This window comes from Hirundo rustica, chromosome 1, assembly GCF_015227805.2.
Source record: "Hirundo rustica isolate bHirRus1 chromosome 1, bHirRus1.pri.v3, whole genome shotgun sequence".
Taxonomy (NCBI): Eukaryota; Metazoa; Chordata; class Aves; order Passeriformes; family Hirundinidae; genus Hirundo; species Hirundo rustica.
Genome location: NC_053450.1, coordinates 51,381,576 through 51,398,661, shown reverse-complemented (window position 1 = coordinate 51,398,661; position 17,086 = coordinate 51,381,576).

Here is a 17,086-nt window from a genome sequence, read left to right as displayed (position 1 = left end):
CATGTACAATTTGAATGGTTAGCACTGCCAGTGAAAAAAAGCAGTTTCCTGTCATGTGCTCCCTAGTTACCCAATCTAGTTCAGTGCAAAACCCCTAAATAGCCTTGCCAACATATGCTTGAAAGTGTAATGTGTGAATGAATTACTGTGGGAAGGGACAGAAGGTTAAACCACTCTTTCAAAGTCTTAGAGTGTGTGTGAAACTATGGTTCAAGAAAGACATTTCATAAAGATAAGAGAATATCCACCAAAGAGATACCTTTTTTCTGGACAACTAGAAATTTATGATTAAGAGCTACAATTGAGAAATGCTAAACATAACCTTGAAGAAGAATGCTGCTTCCTATCTGATAACATGACAGTTTGTGGGGATTTTTAATACAATATATTACATATATGAAACAATAATAATAAAAGCATAGATGATTTTGAGTCCTTCTGCATACAGGGTTATTGTTGTTCTGGTTTTTACTGTCAAGATAAAGCAGAAACAAATGGTTACCCAAGTGCTTTGGAAAGCTAAAGAGCAATTTTCTGAAGATGGAGAGCAGGATAGATTGGCATGAGGTAAAAACACACCTGCTTCCGTTCTTTTTGTTGATCCAAAGCTTCTGTTGATTCAAGGGATAAAAGAAGTCCCCCGATGTGATGTGCCAAGAGACGCTTTTAATCTCTTTTGCTGGGGAGCGAGAGATTCTACTGCCAATGCTTGCAGCATGAACTTCATTCGGTGTTTATTGTGTGAAGAGAGGAGGTAAAGGGGTAGCTTTACCTGCATCCCTCAGACTTAAATAGAGGGGTGAGAAATAGAAACCTTAGGAAAAAGACATAGAAGAGATACAAGTACAAATTCATAGGATCAAAATAATGCCGGCATCTTTGGATCTCAGAAGATCGGGTTTTTTTAATTTATAATGTGTTTGATCTCCTGAAGAATGACTGGTTTATTGCAAATTTAGCTCAGTGTTGTGACAAAGCAGCTTTCAGAATGGCAGCTGATGAAACACTAGTGAAGCAGGGGCCTGGGGCAGCTTCATCCCAGCTAAATTCAGGGCAGAATGAAGTTCACACACACCAGCTGGAAATTTTCATATCACTTGCCTGGTTACATGAAGGAAATTAATGGCTTCTTGTGGCCCTCTTCTGTGGAGGACAGTAGCTGCATTTCCTTGAGTTTCCAGGTAGGTTAACTTGCGTGCTCATCCAAACACTGAGCTGAACTGCTGTATGGTAGAAAGGGAGATTCATGTTGAATCTAGCTATCTGTTACGCATTCTAATCTACTTTCCCTGAATCAAACAACAACAAAAAGCACCAAGCAGTGAGCAAAGAATCTCTTTGAACTAGCACCCAACCCAAAAACTCTCCCGGCTTTTTCTCTGAAGCCATTCTGCCCATCCTTCTATACCTGTCATATGCATTCTTTGTTAGTCTGTTTTTTGCTTCCTCCCTTTTTTCAGCATCTCTTTTCTTGTAGCAGTTTCTCCTGCAGATACATAATACTTCCAGCAGAACAAGAGGAAGTGAGGCAGTTCTTCTCCTGCTTGCCTGTGCTCCATCTTTGGAGTGCAGAGGTGAAACTGCCATGGTAGCAACTCCCCCACATGTGAGAGAAATCAGAACCGCCGACATGTTTTCTTGCAACTGTATTGAAACAACTATGATTAGACATTTCTTCATCTGCTGGTTTCTAAGGGGTTTAACCAAGAGCTTAATTACACAATAATCCCACTTTTACCATTTAGGGCTCAAAAGGACAATTCCAGAGTGCAACCCTGGTAAAGTCTTATTGCATCTGACTTTGTCAAACCTCTTGGTGCAAACCTTTGTGTGATGCACATAGCTCCTTTGCATTTGAGAGACTACCCCAAACACTTTATGCTAGACAGAAGAAAACAAAGAAGAACAAAATAAAAATCAGAGACCAGAAAAACACCAAATACTTCAAAATATTATAGTCAATATATTCTTGAAGGGCATTGACATTAGAGCAATGCTGTGCTCAATTGTTGGTCAATTAAGTCACCTCTCATGAAAGCAGCCTCCTAAGAGATTTGGACATATAATTTCCTCCTTGAATTTTTTCCCCTATAAAGTATTTCACCCACCCATTGTTGTATCAGGCTCCAATGTAGACTTCTGCAGACTTCTGTAGACTTCACAGTTGATAAAAAATGAAACTTACTGAAATTTCTGTTATCTCAGTATGCTCCATATACTCCTGTTTGCAACTTGTACCTCCCAGGTACAGGGCCAAGGCTCTCTAAGTAATTTGCATCTGAACGTCCTGTTTTCTGAGCTAGTTTTGTACATTACACCCAGTGGTATTTTCTCTCATCTTTCAAAAATGTTTTGCAGCCCCAAAATGTCCAGGAGTTTTACAATCATCTCATAACTTAATCTCCCCAGTTCCTCATTTAACTGCTCTCTTGAAGTATCATGTCTCAGCTTATATCCTTCCGACTTTGGATGAATGAACAACACTAAACATCAGAGGGAGGAAATACTGTAATGCTTTTATGAATATTCATCTGTATTTTGAAAGGAACTCTGCATTTTCTTGGTTTAAATTTTCACGCCGTAAATTTTCTCACAAGTAATATCTGTACAGAAATATTTGCCGAAACAGCATATGCCATTATAATAGCATCAAATACTACTAGAATGTTAAAATTCAAATGAATAATTGATATTCACATCAAAAAACTAAATCAAAGAATTATCCAATTGAGGCAAGAAGGCATGCCTTGTGATCTCTGTGTTAAATTGGATCAGACTGAATTTCTTCTTTGAAAAGCTGCAATAAGCTTCCTGTGAATGGGCCTAAACTTGAGTTTCACTCAATGTAAATCATTCTGAATGACAAACAGTCTTGCAAAAACATGTTTATATAAAATTTACAAATGGAAAAGAGGCAAATGCATTGAAAAAGTATTCACCCTGAAATATTTTCCCAGCTGAGCTCTTAGATAAGTTACTGTCAGGCAATCCAGCATGGTGCTTTCCCTTTGCGTTCCTTTGCTCTTAAATTATGCCAGCTTGAGGAGCAAAAGACTGTGCTTTGACCCTGGCATGTCAATCTTCTGCTTATCTGTGCAGAAAACTACCTCAGAGTCAATGGACTATCCTTATTTAAAATACTCTTTTACTCCCTGGCCAAAGTGTGCCCATGTAGGGAGTTGAATTATCCATGAGCATTCTTGCTTCACCCACTGACCTACATTGCTATGACCATTAGCTAAGGTGATGCCTTATTGGTATTTCTGCTCCAGTAAATGATCATTCCCAGGGCTAAAATACCCTTTATCAAGACATTACAAGAAAGCAGCAGTGTGCATTAGAGTGGTCACCAGCAAGAAAAGAAAAAAAACAAAAAATCCTTTCCTATAGAAGATTTTACAAAATGCTGCCAATGAGTGGGGAAAAAGGACAATCCCCAGATGAGCCAGGACTGCTTTATTGCTCTCCAGGGAGAGATGGGGAAAGTCCAGTATAAGGCGGGGGTGGAGGGGGGCGCAAGAAAGGTCCAACACAACATAGCACTCCTGGGGTTTGTCTGCCTGGTTTCTTCTGTCAAAAGACAGACAAAGACTTGCAGGTTGTTCAACAGCTTACTCATGTAGTTTGGACCATTATTATACACTTAGAGACACTGGTTAATGAAGTAGGCTCATGAGAAGGTGCAAAAATTGAGAGGGGTTGTACTGCTGGAGGTCCTGGGGAGTGCCACTCAATCTGTCAGCTGCAATGGGAGGGTTGGATTGCAGTCAGCTCATACTTGGTGTAGTGGTTTCACGTTCACTAATCATTCTACATTCCTCTATAAATAAAAAAACCAAACTGTACTAACCCATGACACCTGGTCGCCTCAAGGCAGACACAATCTAGAAAAGTCCTCCTGGAGAAAAGAAAGCTAAGTGAGCAGCACTGCAGACCTGTTAGTGAGACAAGGAAAGTGATGCCAGGCTGCTCTGGGCAATCAGGCAAGTCAATTGCTTCCCCTGCTTTGCAGTGCTAACCGAGAGAGCAGGTGTAAAGGATGGGAATCCTAGTGACAAGATCAAGAAAGCTGCATCTGGAAGAGGTCAAAATGCCAGCATGCATGGCAATAGGAGAGATGAATCCCAGGGTGTGATATTATATGTGCAGGGAAATGCTCAGGGTGAGGGGAAAAACATCCATCAAGCAGCAAGGGGTTTAAAGACCTATTCAGATCGTGTTGGGTTTTTTTAAAAAAGAAGACAACCAAGTAAAAATCCCCTGTTGTACAACAGAAATAATAATTCCAAAGATTATGGAACACCCTAATCCTAGTGACAGCTTATGGCTTATCAAAGTCCCCAGCACTGCGTGTGGCCCAGATGAGAAAGGTGTGGAGAAAAAAATGTTGGTGCAATGCTGTGCTCCCCTAGTCATGACTTCTGCAATGCCAGTGTTCCTGGAGCTGTAGCCTCTGTGCCTTCTTGAGTCCTCACCTTAATCCTGAAGGCAGCTTGTGGGTGGAGGTTGAGGTGCCCAGCACCATGGGTGGCCCAGATGACAAGCCATCCTGCAGTGTGAGATGGGTTTACTTTATACGCCTTAAGCTCTGAGAGCAGTTGTTAAAATAATGGACTGTTTGATCAGACTTCTCATGTTTTTTACACCATGAGCTGTAAATTAATTAAGAAATCTTGTTATTCTTTGGGTGCACAGGAACTATACTATTCCTTGGCATTTTTTACTTTTTTACATGAACCGTACCTTACACATAATAGTAGTCCTATGTTGAAATTCAGATTCAGGGCTCATGTCTCTCTTGCCTTTAAATCTCCCCATGAGCTGTGTGATATCAGGCTTGTTCATGAATCAGTGTCGTAACACTCACAGAAATCTGTCCTTGCTGTCGCTTCTCTTGCTTTTTCAATCTCGTAATACTTGAGCTAAGAGGAGAGCAGACAACGATACAAAAAAACCCTGCAACAAAATCCTGCAGTAAAAACTCATTGCACCCTATTATTTGGAGACCTTTCCAACATCAGTCTGCTTGCTGCATCTTTACATGTGTAGAATTGTGAAGGCCCTCAGCATTCCCAAATGAGGTAATCCAAGAGACTGGTGGCACTATGCTGCAGCTTTACAACACAATCCCCTTAGAAGTATTCAATACACTGAGGTGTTATTGTGCAGCATATTCTGGGAATTATTTAATCTTCCTACACAAAGGCAAAGCCTTTTATCAGCTCAGATCCATCCATTATCCATTTCTATAAGACAATACCTTTCTACCTAGGCATTGCTTTCCAAAAGCAGGGCCATATTGTACAAAACAATAAACACTGGAGCTATCACTGAAAAGAATCTTTTCCTGGCTTTGCCAGCAAAGCTTCTCCTCTGGGGAAATGTGTGCAGACAGGATGCTCCTCCTTTTCCTTCCCACTGACCTCCAAGCCAGCAGCTGTCTGGGGAAAAGGGCCCCCCCTGAGTATTGTGGTTGCTATTCAGATGGCCTTTAAAGCCATGATTGCTCCATCTAAGGGCAAATAGGATATTTCATAGGTTTTTTTGTGGCCACACAAATTCTGGATTATTTCCTCCTCTGCACAAATATTATTGCAGTTTAAAACAGCAGCAACAACAACAATGACAATGAACTACACACAAAAACCCAAACCCCTTTCCTAATTTGTTTACTCATCAGCTGTTACGTCATACAGGACAGGCAATGTGGTCCCTGAGCTAGTTCTTCCAGTATAAGCACATCAGTATTCAGGAGTACAACTGCTGCTGTTTGCAAATCTGTGTAGAAATGATTTCTGTGTAGATGCATGCAGTCCAAAATGTACAATTTAGACTTACACATTAAATTATATTTACTCTGTAATTAAAAGTAAGTCTTCAACAAACAAAAATTGAAAAACATGGATCTGCAAATATGAGCAAATATAAACTTTTGGGTCGAATTTGCTGAAAAAAGGGATTTTCATGCAGTTTGTATCTCTGACATTCCCCTATTTTGCATCTATTTCCTCTCCACACATATTTCTGAACTTTAAAAGGTAGATTTTTGAGGCTGGATCTAAAGTTGAAGCATAAATCATTACTCACCTGAGTCATTCTCTATAAAGGTTTTGTTCAAAATTCGACAAGGTTGATGCCAAAGATTAAGCGACTAAAGCAGATTTTTCCTCCCTGACAGGCAAGGCACTTTAGCTTGACTTCATACATACAGGTACACACACCTGTGCTCAAAAGGGCACTTGTGGTCCTGCTGTGAAGATTGGTCTGCCATGGCTTGCAATATGAAGGTCTTCAATAAAGCTTTAATTTTTTGAACTTGCTGAGTGTTCTCTGTCATATTTATATTACTTTTTTTTTTTTTTTTTTTTTTTTTTTTTTTTACACATGCTAAGCTTTCTTTAGTTTGGGTGTATTTGGATAATTAGGGTAATTTTAAATGCTCTGTTAAATGAACATGGGATAATATGCTGGCTGCACAAATGACAGAGGAAGATCAGCAGTGTTATTTGTTGTGCTGCTAAAGCACTGCCTTGGTCTGGAGAGAGGAATTGAGAAAAGACATGTTGTGCACTAGCGTTACAAACATTTCAGCACCTGGAAGATTTGGAGGCCAGCCCAGGGTAAGAGTGGGACCTCTAGGAAATTGAACTTCACAGTGATGGAACTTGAGGAGCATCTTGACAGTGATGGAAATGAACCCTAGACTGAAAGCTGAAGTGGAGAGGAGCAGTTAAATTAATGCAGCAGCTATGCAAAGTACAGAGCATTGATGGAGCCAACTGCGTCACAACTCAGACTGCTTGTGAAGGCAAGCCACCAGCAGTGCCGCTTCCATTCTGGCAGATGGATGCTTGGGCAAGAAACCTGCATCCATTGAAGTATTCTCTGTACTTGGAGGCTGACCTGTCTCCTCAGAGTGCACTTCATAGGACATGGTGGTATCTGAAGCATGTGTTCTATCTGAAGCAAGTTTATGTGCAAGGAAGAAACAAAAGCCATAGACAAACTGGAAAATGCAGTCCCAAGAGGAGCTGTATGCCCATATAGTTTCATATGAACCAGGGGGGGAAAGAAAAAGTATATATTGATTTTCAGTGTAGGACTTTGACAATAATAAGAGTCTTTCTGTGGGTAGCCACTGCACTGCCTGAGCACAGGAAATTAAATCAGTTTGATATGACTGATAGGAAGCCGGACCAGCCAGCAATTTTCTCTAGGCATCAACCTACCAAGCTGGTTCTGCCCCAGATAGCACACTGCTGCTGCTAGCCCACTCCTCTGGACATGGGGCGCACCTGGATCATTGCCTTCTGGCTCTTTGCTAATTAATTCCTTCTTGTCCTGGATAAAGGTAAACCGTTCCTTTGCCTGAGAGCAATTCACAAGCATAATGATGCTTGTTAGTGTGTGTTAGTCATTAACGGGGGTTTGCACTCTTTGCCCGGTGCCCACAGCCAAAGCACACACGTGCACACACTCAAATGGACAAGAACCTCCTTGAGCTGTCATCTCCCAGAGGCTAAAGAGAGCAATGGAAGTGATTTCTCCTCATGTCATCTCACATATGCAATGGGCGTATGCAACCTTTTGAGGGTTCCAGATCGATCAGCAGGCAGATGGGGGTCCCCTCTTTCTACAATCTCTCAGAGGAGTGACTGATCTAACTGGTTCACTGCAAAGATGATGAATCTCATCGGTCTTTGTATCTTTGTGGTACAAACAGAGAAAAAACAGAGGAGCTTGGTCAGGCATATATCTGATGTATTTCTGAAGGTGAAAAAATTGAGAAGCAGTCAGAGTATCCACGGAACTACTAATTAAATATGACTACAAACAACCCTGTGTGACCTACAGGCTCATCTTTGTTCCTTATGAAATTTTAGCATCCAGTCAGGAGGAGTGAATGAATGCCTGGCTTTCTATAGATAGCAACTGCTACTTTGGGTGCCTTTGGCTACTGTCTGGCCTGACATTATGAAATCTAACTTTACAGATTTAGATGTATTTTGCATTTCCTTGGGTCAAGTCTGAGTTTAATCTGCAGAGGATAAAACAAAACCAAAAACAAACAAAAAAGCAGAAACAGGACAATTACTTAGGAAGCTGAAAATGCCGAGGGAGCTCTTGGACGCTATGTTTCTCTTCCCCATCTTACTGCATGCAAATAACAGCTTTCCTCACAATATTTGACAGAAAGTATTTGGAGCACTCATTTTGACTTCCTGATTTGAGTGTGTGCTTGACTCTGTGCAAGTGGCTACAGTTACCAAAAGCGCTGAAACAGAATGCTGTGCCTCAACATGAATATTCAAGTTGTTTCAGGAGGACACTGCTAAGATCATTACAATTGCTAATTATAAAAGTGGTAGCCAAAACTCCCGCTTCCTTCTATTATTCTTACATCCTGCAGATGTCCTGATTTAGCCAGTTAATCATCAGATTCTCTTGGGAATCATCTGCTTGTTCAGTCTTGTGCTTCTTATTTTTTAAAAAAGAAGCACTTTTAATTTTCAGTGTGATGTATCTTATTTTCTCAAATATTATGATTAATTACTTACATATTGTATGTGATGTTACATTTCTTAGATACTGTTCTTGGCATGTCTGCGTGCACTTAAAGGGTCTCTGAGCCGCATTTTCTTTCCTGGGAAAACAGCACATGTCCCTTTAGTCAAAGCAGACATTTCATTTTGCCTTCAATCATTATACCACCTGCTCACCCTCAGCCACAGCAGCTCTTTCAACAGCTCTGAAATGTGGCTCCTGTAAGTTTTGTTTACATCTGAAAATATTGCTCCTGTGTGGCAGCACTTGTGAGACCTGTACCAAGCACTGTGCTGTGCTTGTAGGCTGCTGTGATGCCCTTCTCTGCAACAGCACCTTGTGAAACGATGTTTGGGGGAGTAGCCAGCAGAGTGAATGGTTGGCCTGAGTTCTCTGGCTCTTCCAGCACTTCTGTGCTACCTGTCAGCTCTGGATATCTGAATGCCTCCTCATATTTTCACATGCTCTGATTTTCCCACAGCTAATGAGGTGGCATGGGGCTGCCACACCACAATCGGCAAGGAAAAGAGTAGGAAGGGAGGAAAGGTCACCCATTAGGAAACCAGAAGCCGGAGGCCTAGGAACACATAACTGCTGTGTTCCTCCTGTCACAGGAGGCTATATTTGTAAATCATTTATGCTGTATTATGTTTGCAATGCACTGATGGTGTGGTATTCACTGCATGGCATAATCTGACACTGTGAAAACTCATATCCTTTGAAAAAGCCACTAATGGAGAACGGGAATAGAGATAATTACAAGAGCTGGCAGAGCTAAACCATCAGATCACAATAGCAAATTTGGCCACTGAATTGATTAGCAGCAGAAGAGACTCTTCTCTACCAGAACAAGTTCTATTTTTTTCCTTTTTCTCTCTTTCCAATAAGCCAACTGAGCTCAGCTCCATGTTTGCAACAGAGACCACAGATTTTTCTCTATGCCTAGCTCATCTCTTTTGTGTTGATTTTCTTCTCAGTCAATTTTCTTTTCAGCAAAGAGTGCAAAAGTTGTGTTTATTTCTTCTGTGTGGGTTAATGTATCTGAAGATAAATTCTCTCTTTGCTTCTGCACATGCACAACCTCTGTGCTGCATTACCACTGTGCATGCAAGTCCCAAAGTGTGTGTGTAAGGGTGCAAAGCAAAAACCTCATCATGTTCATGTTATTTGCTGATTTTTCAGTCAAGCCTAAAACTACTGACAGGTCACCTTCCTAAAGCACTGGAGCTCGATGCTCAGAAGTCAGCCCCAGGGACACACTCCAAGCTCTTCAGAAGTGATAGCCAAAGCCATGGGAAGAGAGGATGCATGAAAATGGAAGAGGAATGTGAAAAGCAAGCTAGGTGGGTAAAGAGGGTGATAAAAGGGACAGTAGGGGGGAGGGAAAGAAGAGAAGTAGCTCTAATGAATCTTGTAAAAAGATTTAATACAAAGAGAGTATTAGGGAATGCAGAGATGCCAGACAGACTTTTTGTTTTGTTTTTCCTGTGGATGAGTCCAGAAGAAAAAGACAAAGCATCTATTTTGAATGGCTGATAGTACTTTGGAATTCACATTATCCAGCTGTTGGGATGTTGTTTCCTATGTCTGTGTGAATTTATGATGCCATTGTAGAGAATAGACACTGAAACCTCAAAGCAGTTGGTGTTTTCCCTTGCTGCCATCTTGCACTGCATCTGCTCGTCTGCATCAGTGTGAAACTCTGCTGATCTCTGGGGATCAGCAGCAAGCAATGTCTGCCTTGTGATGGAGTGGATAATTGCAATAAAGTCCCTGCATATCCTGCCCAAGGCCATCCATCACACCCATGGTGCAGCCCTCACCCAATCTCTCAAGCACCATTTCTGTGCCTGAACCTCAGGAACAGCCTTCCTCTATGAGACCCATGTTGCCACGTCTTCATGGCAACCATGAAGCACCAGAGTGAACTGCTGAGCAATGCCCCACATGGAAAATGAGTCTTTTCCATCTCCTGTTGCTTTTATTCAGGAGTGCTGAGGGCTGGAAACATACAAAAGGGCAAGAAATGGGCATTTACCATGTCATGTGAGCTCCAGTCTGCCGGCCAGCATAACAACAGGTGTTTGAGCTGCTTGTAGTTTTTCTGCCAGGCAGAAGAGGCTTGGCAGCCACCCAGCCTACATCCTCTCCTGCTGGACTGCTTTCCCCCACACTGATCATTCTAGGCGTTTCTTTTAACTGTGCCTTTGTGCAGCAGTTCACATCTGTGCTCTGCAAAATCAAAACCTTATACAGCTTTCTTAATCTTGATTGTGTTCATTAGCCCAGGTTCTTCTCCCAGTTACTTGAGGCAAACCCAGATGTTCTCCCAGGTATACCTGGGGAAAAACTTTGTTGATAATTTTTGAACCTCTTTCTTTTGCGATAACCAATGCCCTTGGTACTAAGCTGCTTTGTGGACTTATTTTCCCCCATTTGAAAGGATTGAATAAACTAAACAAGTTGTTCAAAACCACACACAAAAGAATTTGTGCTCAAATCTGGCTCAAATGCCTGAGAAATGTGTTCACATGTGATTGAACATGATAGTCCAAGATTACAAAATCTAGCAAGAAGCTAGGGGGAATTAAGAGCATGCTCTTGTGAAAACCTTGATAACTTCAGATGAAAGTCAAGGCACTGAGGGAAGCAGATGAGAGTAGTTTGCCAAATTCTATCACTCTATCACAAAATAAGCAATGTGAAAAGATTTTACTCATTTAACTTCCACTCTTATCCTGCATCTAGGCATGAATATAAAATTTTAAAACCTCACAGTATTAAAGCTATACATATGTGTCAGCAAATTGAATACAATCTGTTTTGTAAATATTAGGAGCTCTAAACCCTTGGGCCAAATTCTGCAATGAGATGCACAAATACAACTCTGATAGTCTTCAGCTGAACATATGCATGAAACAATGGAAAGCATAATTTGACTGAGCCAAATCCAATCTTTTTAGCAATACAAAACACTGGGAAAATACATTGGGCTAAATTCTGATCTTGGATGCGTTTTTATAATTGAGATAATATCACAGCCAGCTATGTTACTGTACTTTAAAAATATGCTACCAAAAATCAGCAGAATTAGAGATGTTTGTTGTAGAGTCTAATAGAAATGTTCTCCTTCATGATGAGATGCTGAGTCTTTAAAGAAAACGTTAGCACCTGTGTTCAAAAAGTGAAGTTCCTACCTATGCCAAGAGTTCTGTGCATTTTGACCTAGTGGAACTGCAAAGCAGTAAGGCATCAAATAGATCTCAAAAACTACTTTTTTTTGTTCACTCCACCAGAAAGTTGAATCTATGAGATCAGTTAGATTTGTTTGTGACTCTATAGTTACTCCTCAGTGGTGAGATTAATGAGTTTAAAATTTTCACTCACCATATCCTGAATAAACAAAAATGACATATTCCTCCTGTGAAAATTTCTTACAATTAAGTGCCTCCATCCCTCTGTAATAGAGCTGGAGCTTGTTGTTCTAGAGACATATTCTCTCTCTATTCTCATAATAGTTAAAAAAAAACTTCTCTCTATGACTATTCCATACTTTTCCAGTTCTCTAAGTGTCTAGAAAAATATCAGTTCCAGAAAAAGAATTGAATAGCTCAAGATGAAATTTAGAAAGCAAGCCATTTTCCATACTTTTCTTCTGCTCTATATTCCAACAGAAAATTCTGGTTCACATTTCTTAGGCAACAAAATTGAGCCTAAAGTTGTGTTTTATGATGATCCTGAACTGGATGATTTGCTCTTTAGCACAGGTTGGAAGGCAGGATTACTTAGAATTTTTAAAATTTTCTTATCCAAGAAGAAAGCTTCCCTTCTTTATATTGACTCATTTTGTTGTTTGCAAAACTAACATGTGGATCTAGAACCTGATTTTAAAAACTGTGGTCAGGAGTTGTCTGATCTAGGGCTGGGGAATGGGTTCATCTCCTTTTATCCCTGTGATTTATACTGCTTTGTTGCAAGGAAAATAAAGTGTTATTACAATTCAATGTGTGTTACTACTCTCTGAGGAAAGGGCAACCTATTAGGAAAAAGGCACAAAACTCAATGTAATTTGAAAATAACACAGCATAACTGATCTTTCTTTAGAACAGGCTTATATGGAAGGGAACCAGAGGTTAATTGTGCAAAATAGTATTACTGCACATCCAAATGCCACTTCTAAATGTTATACTACATTAAAGTATACTGCAGTGAATTAATAGTCCTAGCAGTGATGATAAGCATGAGTGGACTTGAGGAGGTATCCTGCAGCTGCTTTCTGTCAAATATAAATAATATGAAGGAAAAAAGGAGCTCTGCTTTTGACCAGTTAATGAGACATTAGCAGTGAATAAAACATCTTAAATCAAACAACTATAAACCAAAACTTCCATTTTATATTTTAGCAAAATATTGCCAAACAAATTTTTCAGTAGTGACCGAGACGGAGTGAACTTGCAGAGAAATTAGGCAAGCCTGTATAGCGTATGGGTTGGTTTTTCATTTAAGGCGTCACTGTTGGAGTTACCTCATGCCATGTAAATGTCCATTCAGCCTAGCTTGGTGCAGCCTAATGATCTTTCCACACTTTGACATCACTGTCAAGGGTGCAGATTGGTGTAGTATTCCCAAGGTGTCTGGACTGATATACAGCCCGAGTCAAGCCACTGCTGCTGACGCTGAACAAATAATTCTTGCCAATGGTCACATCAAACCAGCAGCTTTCAGCTGCTGAGGTGCTATGGGAAACAGCAAATGGTGACTGAGTGTCTGTCCTGAGAGCACTGTAGCTTTCAGTGTCACCTGGCTTGTAATGGTAGAGGTCACCTTTAAGGGAAGTAACTCAGTGCTGTGAAAGGGTAAGTGGAATTTTTTGGTAATTTTTCTAAGGTAGACGAAGGACTCAGGTGTCACTTACCTATTACTTTTCAGAAAGCACATTCTCTGCTTTTAAAAAGTCTCCTCTGGAAAGACTCCATAAATGTATTGGAAATTCTATCATTCCACAGCCCCTCCATAGTGCCAATGTTCTTTGCTGCTGGAGATCTGAGGGAAGGACAGAGGCAAAGGGCTCTTAATGGAATGTGTAGTGTTTCAGGATACGTGAGATTGTATTTATAAGCCAGACCTACAGAAGAATGGATTAGAGGATTGCCAACAAATGAAGCAGTGTTACAGGTGGCTACACTGCCTGGTCTCTGTAAGAGAGATGCAATTCACTCTGCTGCTCTGTTCAGAGCTATGTGCATCTAAACGTGGTTGAAGTTTCCAGAGATATTGAATAGAAGTATCCCAACACTATCTATTGCCGGAATAACACATTTTGCAAAAAAAAAAAAAACTTTCTCTGAAGACTGGTGTGCAAGTTACCACTGAATGATTGCAGGGAGAAACTTAAATTTCTCTGAGTTTCTAAGGAAAATTCTCTCAAGTAATGAGACACAACAATTTCCTAGGACTTTCATGTATGCGCTGATGTATTATTGCCTTAAGCAAAAAGGCACAGCATAAATAACTGCATTACAATGCAACGCACACTCTAGAGCGTTGTAATCACAGATACAATTGTAGCAGCAGGTCTATGTTGTCCCGTTAAACAGACATCCGTAATTCAGACCATGCAGAATTGAGTGTGGTTTGTATCTCTCAAGATCATAAATCTAAGGTGGGAGTTTGACACAGCAACTTCCTTCACTATGGTGATTGCCTGCAACTGCAAGGGTAAGCTCCTACATCAATTCAGTGCTAATAGGACTCCCTGGGTAACCTCACCCAAGTGTCTCTGGCCAATTAAAATTTTTCACTTAGTCAATCCAGCATAAATATTCTTTAATACCAATTAACACAATCAATTCATCATGACAGTAGTCTTACAATTGCGCCAGCATTTGCACAATTGGAATACATACGGTACAGGGAAAACCCCACAGCCTGAATGAAACATCATCTTGTTCTTGAAATAGCGTCCTGATATTTTTACGTGTAATGTTCTATCAGAGAATGAAAGAAAGCTCCAGGATAGATGTTCAATTAAATTTCTTGTTTTCATTTCAGAAAGACTGCAGCCATATATTTTAGATAGTTCTGTTGTGCAATATTATTAGGAACAAAATATATTATTAAGGTTATTTAAAGAAAGTATCTCTTCCCTTTAAGCTGGTGGTACTGGGAGGGTTTGAGGGTATTTCTTCAGCCCCTACAATATGACTTCCCCCAAACAAGATTGTAATTACAGTGTAAAGGAGAAAAAACAGATTTACGGTTTGACGACAGTGAAGGCAATAATCCTAACAAATAGAGGACAGAGCCTAATAAAAAACAGTTATGATTTTTGCCTTGTCCCTGACTATGTAATTTCCTTGTTCTATCTGTGGGAGGACACACATTGCCTGAGCTGCTCCTGAGGCTCTCCAAAGTCATCTTTCACTCTTACATTTCAGCAGCAAGCACTTACAGCAAACTTTCATTCCATATAACAGCTATGTATTACCTAAGAAACATCAGCTGCAAGATTGTTCAGTGTGATTCTTGGAACATAAAAATGATTGTTTTTCATTGAAATGTTCTGGTCCAATTTAACCCACTGAGATCAGCAAATAGCGAGTGTCTGAAATAAATAATTTTCAGATGACAGGAGAAAAGTACCGGGAATTAGGAATTGGAGGATATTAGTCCTTGCTCTGCCGCTGGCTGCCTACAGGCCTTTGGTCAAACTGCCTTCTTTCTTGCGTTTTCCTTCCCTGTTCTCACTACTTCAATTACAAGCTTTCTGTTTGAGTTTGCACAGACAGTAGCACAGTGCAATTCCATCCAAGAAAGGGCACATTTACAAAACCAGGCCGGCTTCCTCTCATTAACTTCACCAGTCCTGTGTTGTCGTGGGGTTTGCTGGGGTTTCTTAAGGATGAACATCAGCTGCTGAAACCATATATTGTTGTTTTGGGTAAAAGTAACTTTCTGGGTTTTGAGCCTGCTCTGGGTACAGCCAGATACACGTGGACAGGGATGTTCACATCCTGTGCACTCTCACAGCCCCTGTGCAAACAGCTGGGAATAGCTGCTGGCAGCAGCCGGCACTTATTCCTCCTCAAGATTCTTCCTTGCCCTGGACACTCTTCACCGCAACTAAGAAGGAGTTCCGTCACCTGACTTCAGGAAAACACTGCTTACCTGGCTTAGACATAAATCAGACATGAATTTGATAGAAGAATTACAAGGAGGGTAGAAAATAGCAAAGACATGAAATCTCCCTCACACTCAGATTGCACTGGGATTTGTGGCTAGATAGGTTTTTAGCCTGCTGCTGTCATTACTGCATTTTGAGACCTCAGGTAATTTTCATCCATCACTGGATTGATTGAGACAGGGTGAATTTTTCTGCCTTTTTATGGAACCTGGCTGGGTCACTAGAAATGGTGAAGTTCAGACTGGCCCATTTCAGCAGGCAACAGAAAGCCACTTTAGACACTTACCTGATGACAATCTCATACCTTGCTTGATAAAGTCAAATCAGAGCAGAGCACAGCAGAAAGCAGAGCTCCTACTATATCAGTACAAGGGAAAAACCTACTTTTTCTAGGCCTTTAATTCTGTATAATCAGAGAGGCCCAACATTAGGCTGGGGAGTAGTGATGGAAAGAATTGAGGGAGGAGAGGTCTGCAGGGCAGCGAGCTGGCACGGAGTGGGGTGGCAGAGAAGGAAGAAAGAGCCTTACTGCAGGTGAAAACAATTAGGGAAGAGACTGTGACCTATCCTGCACAAGTTATTAACAGTTGTTCCCAGATGGATTTTATTAATAAAATTGTGGCCTAATTATGCCACCACACTTGAATTTTGTTTTACTTTCTGTGCTTCTGGGACAGGAAGCAAAATATATTCAGGAGAAATGAGATGGTCCTGGAGACAAAAATCCCTGGCACTTTTAAAGATATATTAACCAATACAGTAGCAACTTTACTCATGGGAAAGCAGACAAAATTGCAAAAACATGGAGACAGAGACTAGAAAAAAAAATAGAAACAGAATTAAAGAAAGAACAGAAATGAAGGACACAGTGCAGCTTCTTAAATTGTAAGGGGAAAAGGTTATTGTCAAATACTGTGTGTGACATGTAGGAAGAATGAATACTTTCTAAATCCTGTACAGAAGCATGAAGGGTAAAGAAATGTCTGCCAATAGCGCCTTTCCTAAAAGATCCATCCATCCAGGGTAAAATTAGGCATGCAGCCTCACAAAATCCCACTCTACAGAGGCCAGTTTTCTCCCCTCCAGTCCTCTGGTGTTACTAGAACAAGAAGAAAACCTGGGAAAAAATGTGGCTTTTTTTGTTCTCAGCAGTGCAGTACACAAGCCTTAATTTATGAAGACTCATTCTGAATAGTCCTACTGTAACCCCAGTGTACCTGCCAAAGTTGAGAAAGTTTGAAAACACTGCAGGCTGAAGAGGTCCTCTTGCCTTTTTTTTTTTTTTTTTTTTTTTTTTTTTTTTAATTTATTTATTTTTAGTTTTTGGGTTGCTTCTAAAAAGCCTCCTGTTACTATGGT